Source organism: Bos indicus, chromosome 21, assembly GCF_029378745.1.
Source record: "Bos indicus isolate NIAB-ARS_2022 breed Sahiwal x Tharparkar chromosome 21, NIAB-ARS_B.indTharparkar_mat_pri_1.0, whole genome shotgun sequence".
Lineage (NCBI taxonomy): Eukaryota > Metazoa > Chordata > Mammalia > Artiodactyla > Bovidae > Bos > Bos indicus.
The window spans coordinates 50,077,292-50,084,155 of record NC_091780.1 but is presented as its reverse complement, the minus strand read 5'-3'; the positions used below and the strand labels follow the sequence as shown (position 1 = coordinate 50,084,155).

The following is a 6,864-nucleotide window of genomic DNA, read 5'->3' as shown; positions in this document are numbered from 1 at the left end:
CAGTATTAGTTTGGAATCTGAGTATACTTTGAAGGATTTACTAGTCAGATGTGACTTTAGCAATTTAGCACAGAGAGTGTGAATTAAAAAATTAAGTCAAAATCACTCCACATTTCTTAATGGAGTTGCCATCAACTAAGTACCAAATGGGGCTTCCCAGGTGGTGCTAATGGTAAAGAACCTGCCTGCCAATGCAGGAGACAAAAGAGACAAAGTTTCAATCCCTGGGTTGGGAAGATCCTTTGGAGGAAGAAATGGCAACCCACTCCAATATTCTTGCCTGGAGAATCCCATGGACAGAGGAGTCTGGTGGGCTGCAGTCCATGTGGCACAAAGAGCCGGACACAACTGAAGCGACTTAGCAGGAAGTTACAAAAGACCCAGGATGAATCAGTTTCCTTAAAGGAGAAATTTTTCCTTAAAGTTTTATCGCCCTTTATTTATGGCCCTTTGCTGCTACTGCTGCTGCTGCTAAGTCGCTTCAGTCATGTCTGACTCTGTGCGACCCCATGGACTGCAGCCTACCAGGCTTCTCCATCCATGGGATTCTCCAGGCAAGAACACTGGAGTGGGTTGCCATTTCTTTCTCCATTGGACCCATTCAAAGGCTTGGGAGGGGTCCTGAAAATATACTACATGAATCATTTTTCTGTAAGATTTGCCAAAATAAGATATTTTAGCTAACTGCAATTTCTACTTCTTCTTCATCATAATTCTCCTGTTTAGTGGTGCTGGGATGGCTGCAGGTATTTTGAGGATCCAAATGAAGATAATTTGAGGACATGATTAGATTGAGCTTAATGGAATATATGTATCACTTCCGTGTATAGTTGTTATATAGCTAGTCATTTTCCTATACTCCCCCTACTGATGCGATGATTCATCTGGCATTGTGAAACACAAGGACAAGGCCAGGATTTGCAAATAAACATACTCTATGGCATCCAGGAATAAAACTATGGGTAACAGAGGAGAAACAAGGGTTGAAATGTACTAAACAATAATTTAGTATGTGGAAAATTCTTCTAGTAATCTTATGTATAAGATTGTAGACACCAGATTTCATACTCATTGCCACCTATTCCAAATGTTCTTTTCTATCCTGATTATGCTCAATGATACAGTTTACACAGTTATGACCAGAGAAAAATATTTTATGAGAATCATACAAAATAGAATTTTTCAGAATTTCTGTATTTGCAGAAGCACCACCGTAAAGATTGAATGTATGTGTGAGGTCACACATTTTATGTATTCTAAAGTATCAGATCATATCTTAATATATCTGTTTCATCTCCTGAAGCTTGACAGTTTCTTAAAATGGTCCACAAAAATGCTACCTTGAAACTGAAATGGACTGAAAAATATGGGTTTCAATCAGAAACTCCTATTTAAATTCATTGCTAAGTTGGTGGTGGTTGTATTGAGTAGGCCCTTGTATTTTTGATTATCCAATTCATGACAAGAAGTGAAATCATATCAACATAAGGGAAATATATTTAACATTACGTCTCAATTGACACAAAATGGTGACATTAACAACTGCAACAACAACAAATAATAATAATATAGAGCTGTTATAAAGAATCAGTGGCAAACTGATGAACGTCCGTGAACAGGTCAAATAGTATTTAAGATTGGAGAATACCCAAGAAAACTGTATGGTCCTTGAAATCTTACCATTCAGATAAGAAAATACTTGAAAAGGATCTTACCCAAATTTTATAATAATTCTAAAATTTTACATGGGATTTCCAATAACAGATTGTGAAGCAAAAAGAAAGATTTCTATCATATCAAAAATAATCATTTATGTTAGAGGAATAACAGAATTATCCTTTTCTTCTAATAAAATTTATATTTTTAAGTTATTTGGAATATGATGAGGTAATCAAAAAATAGAGGAGGGAAAGTATCATAGAGGTTTTTCAGTCAGTTTTATTAATAAAACATAGTATGCTAGTTTTCTGGATTTTGAAAACTTTAACATATTCATAAGTTTTTTAAAATTTATAATTTGCTAACATTTCTTTTCTCATACATCTGTTTTGAGAAGCATGACAGAAAATGCCTGGATTGCTTTGAATAGATTGTAAGAAATATAGATGGTAGTGACTCTGTTACTGAAGACTTAGAATAAGGTGAGAAGTGTGATAATGAATATTGAAATTGTTTCAGAAAATATATGAATCATTATGAATAAACTGTTAGAAATATGGACGTGAAAGTTACTGCCAATGGGAGCTAAGAAGGAAGTGAGAAACAGAAGAAACGGGATCCTTTCTTAAAGTGGCGGTAAGTTTACTGGAAGTATGTCTTGCTGTTATGTGGAAAGCAGACTTTGTAAATGACAAAACTGAATATTTAGCTGAGATTTTCCACGCAAAATGTTGAAAATACAGCAACACTTACATATTTAGTTGGGGAAAGTGTTGAATGATCTTCTTGATATTTATAGTGAAATGTGAGAAGAATGAGATAAATTTAGGGTAAAACTGTTAAATAAATAGGAAGGAGGACTCGAGGATTTGAGAAATTTCCAGACTATCCAGATTGCAAAAGATACTAAAATTAAGAGAAAGTATGCTCTAGACAAAAAAAAAAAAAACCCAGAGAATGATTGTACAACCTTTTGCCTATACCTCAGAAAGATCAAAAGGTCAGAGTATTCAGTAACATACCAGGCTCTTTAAAAAGACTAAGGGGTGTGGATCACAGATCTCATTTAAACTTAAAAGAATTTAGGAAGTTAAAAAAGCAGAGAGATTACATTGCCAACAAAGGTCCACACAGTCAAAGCAATGGTTTTTCCAGTAGCCATGTACGGATGTGAAAGTTGGACCATAAAGAAGGCTGAGCACTGAAGAATTGATGCCCTTGAACTGTGGTGTTGGAAAAGACTCTAGAGAGTCCCTTGGAATGCAAGGAGACCAAACCAGTCAATCCTAAAGGAAATCAACCCTGAATATTCATTGGAAGGACTGATGCTAAAGCTGAAGCTCCAACACTTTGACCACCTGATGTGAAGAACTGACTCACTGGAAAAGACCCTGATGCTGGGAAAGATTGAAGGTGAGAGGAAAAGGGAAAGACAGAGGATAAGATGGTTGGATGGCATCACCGACTCCACAGACATGAGTCTGAGAAAGCTCTGGGAGTTGGTGATACGGCAGTCTGGCATTCTATACAGTTCATGGAGTAGCAAAGAGTTAGGCACGAATGAATGACTGAAGAACAAGGAAGCTTAAGGGCATTGTCTCTCATCCATGTGAGCAGTCATAACTGAGGATGAGATTGTCCAGGAAGATCTATGGACAAGCCTCTTGCTATGGACAGGAATCTTTTTTTTTCATTTTTTATTTTAAAAAGTAGAAATCACATACCAAAAATACAGATTACTCTGACATGTTAGCAAAATAGCTTATGGCTGGACTTGAGTTTGGTAGTACTGTATATGTGAGGGTATCTGGAAATCAGAGGCCAATTGGATCCTCCCTCAAGCCCATGTCACTAATCTGTAAACAATAATTTCAAATAGTATGTAGCACTTTTTAACTACTACCAAACTGAAACCTAATCATTTACCATATAACACTACTTTGTAAAAATGTTCTTCCTTAGGTTTGAGCAGATAAGGGCACTTCACACCATTGTTTCTATCATTTGAAATATCTGATTTTTAAAAAAAAAAAAAAAAAGCAATATTAAAGGAAATGATGAGTTTGGGCTTTTTGCTCCCTTTTGAACATATGGAAAGGTCATTGATTTAAAAAAGAAATTAGTGTTTTGTGGTTTTTTTTTTTAAGTAGAGTTTAATCCTTTTGCTTCTATGTATTTAAAAAAAAATCACTGATGCTATCAAAAGGTTCAGCACCCGAGTCTTAACTTTTATGCAGTTGCCAGCTGTGCTTATTGCTCTGAAACTGCACAGAATACACACATGCTTCTTGTGTATATTCCTAATTGAAAGGAACATGCAGTTCTTAGGGAACTCCAGGTCCAGAACTTTATAAAACAGGTTGTTAGAAACAATCACTGTGGAAGGTCATTAATATAAAAAAAGCCAATTTAAAATACTTGATTCCAGAGTGAAATAAACATAACTTCAAGAACCTCAGCAAAAAGGAAAATGGCAGGCATCCGCAGTTTAGAATTCCACCCAACATTTCAAGAATCAGAGACTGACTGGTTCCCACCTCTCTAAAACAAAGCAAGTCATTTTAAAAGCTAAAGAACCCCGGTTAATATAATTTTATCATAAAGTCAGAAGTCCACAATTCAATTTCCTCAGCTAATTCAGAATGCTGGGAACACAGTACATAAAGGAAATAAAAGTATTAGTCACTCAGTCATGTCCTGACTTTTCGCTACCCCATGGACTGTAGCCCACCAGGCTCCTCTGACCATGGGATTTTCTAGGCAAAAATACTGGAGTCGGTTGCCATTTCCTCCTCCAGGGGGGAAACTGTACATAAAGGAGACTTCATTAATGTGCATTAGAGGATACCCCAGGTTAAACTGTTATAGAAAACTGTCTCTTGAGTCTTTAAAATTTATACCAGTTCTATACCTCTGGTTGGCTGATTGTTTCTTTATTTAGGTCTTAAGGTGAATGACCTGGGGATATTTGTTTCCATCAATACAAGTGCTAATCTAAAGGCACAGTTGAAATGTATATTTTTCTTGCTATCCTCAGAAGAGATTGCGGCAAATCTACTCTATGATTCTCATTCTTTTCAGCTTACAATACAAATACCTTATTGTTTTCTGCAACCTATGTCTTATAATAAAGCAGTGCTGAAAAATTAAATAGAAGAAAGTTCAGTTGCCATATAAGCTATGAAAATGATTTGCTGGTGGTTTTTTAAGCTTGATTCTAAATAGATTTACAAAAAAGGGCACTTGGAAGATGTGGTTCAAATTTTGCTATTGAAGGTATCTTGAAATTATAGGCTCACTCTCCCCAAAATTTCTTTTTTTTTTAATTTTATTTTTAAACTTTACATAATTGTATTAGTTTTGCCAAATATCAAAATGAATCCGCCACAGGTATACATGTGTTCTCCATCCTGAACCCTCCTCCCTCCTCCCTCCCCATGCCATCCCTCTGGGTCGTCCCAGTGCACTAGCCCCAAGCATCCAGTATCGTGCATCGAACCTGGACTGGCATCTCGTTTCATACATGATATTTTACATGTTTCAATGCCATTCTCCTAAATCTTCCCACCCTCTCCCTCTCCCACAGAGTCCATAAGACTGTTCTATACATCAGTGTCTCTTTTGCTGTCTCGTACACAGGGTTATTGTTACCATCTTTCTAAATTCCATATATATGTGTTATTATTCAAAAAGCATAGAGCTTAGGCTGTTAAGGATATAGCAGTGATAAAAGTTTTCCTAGTCATTTCTAAAAAGCAACACTTCATAGTTTTTTATCTCCAGTGGTTCTCTAACATACTTGTAGAAGGAAGGCAATGGAAAACCAAGAATAAAAATAGCTGAGCTCTCCACAATTGGGCTTCCTGCCTACTTGCCATGTTCAAAGAAAAGAGGAGACACCATCTTGCAACAGAGGCTTCATAGACACCTGGGCTTCTCCAGTGACATCAGGCATTTGATGCCCCATGTCTCTTGGTTCTTCTTGTTGCCAATGGTCAACCTGGCAATGGTGGTGAAATGAGAGCAATTAACCTGTAAATGAAAGAGGGCTTCCTTTAACAGTTGAAGAGTACTGTCTGGCACAGTTTCAAAGACTTGTAGTGTTTTTAATGTGGGAATTTCTCCAAATTCAAGTAAAGTTTCAGGTATTATGTTAAAGCACCAACTGAGTGATAGGTGTTAGAGGTAGTTGAGTTGTTAAAATTCTGGAAAGCAGTCGTTTTCAGCATGACACTATCGCTTAAGTCTAGGTGGACAAGACTGGGACATCTTCCAACTAAGGTAGAGACATGTGATCTCTGCAGATTCTTTCGATATTCACTGAGATTTAGCTGGGTGATGGTCTCTGACACGGTGCAACAGCCGCCTGTACGTGCTTTTCGGTGAAGTCATAGCACCAAGAGAGGTTCAGCTCATCCAATCTGGAAGAACTGCTCAGCAAAGTCTTCAGGACAGATTCAGAGAATCCAGAACACCCAGAAAGGTTTAGTCGCAGTAAATCTGCGTTTTGAGCAAGATTGTCGACAATGGGATCCGAAAGCCAGAGGCCTTCCAGGCTGAGATTCAGCAACTTGGAACAGTGAGACAGAAGGCCATGCAGGTAGAGACATCGATCACGGAGTTTGACAGGTCCAGGTGCTGTAGACGAAAAGGGCCGAAATGTTCATCTAACGGTTGGTCCATAAATGATCGTGGACAGCGGAAGGCAAACACCCCTCGGGACAGAAGCCGACCAACCACGTCTGGGTGGAGGTTTCTTCCCGCGAGGTCTCCAATCTGCCAGAGAGACTCGTCAAACCTGGAGTGTCTTTATTTCCAGAACCCCTGTGAATGGAAGGGCAGGGACTCCCGTATTCTCACAGTAAGAGTCGCTAGATGATACCATCTCTTACAAACACTGGAGACTTTCAGGAGTTCAGGGAGGCACAGACAGGAAAAGATTCCTAAGAGCAGCAGGTCTGGAAGGGAGTCCCAAGAAACACACAGTCCAGGGCCACTGTCTTCAGATCGCTATGGAAAACAGGTGTGGCTCGTTCCAGCCTAATCCTGCAGAGCTCCTGGACAGGAATCTCTGTGGCATAAATAGGATATTCACAAGGTTTCAAGCACTTTATGCAAGAAGAAACACCACCAACTTGGACTGAAAAGGACAAAGACAGTAGAAAATGAAAGAAGGGTGTAGCTGTGTACCCTCTCATGCTCCAA

The 6,864-nt window shown here is 38.3% G+C and overlaps 1 pseudogene; it reads right to left on the bottom strand.

Annotated features, from left to right (window-relative positions):
* Positions 1 to 5,441: 5,441 nt before the first annotated feature.
* Positions 5,442 to 6,342, bottom strand: LOC109575350 (S-phase kinase-associated protein 2-like; annotated as a pseudogene).
* Between the last annotated feature and the right edge of the window lie 522 nt (positions 6,343 to 6,864).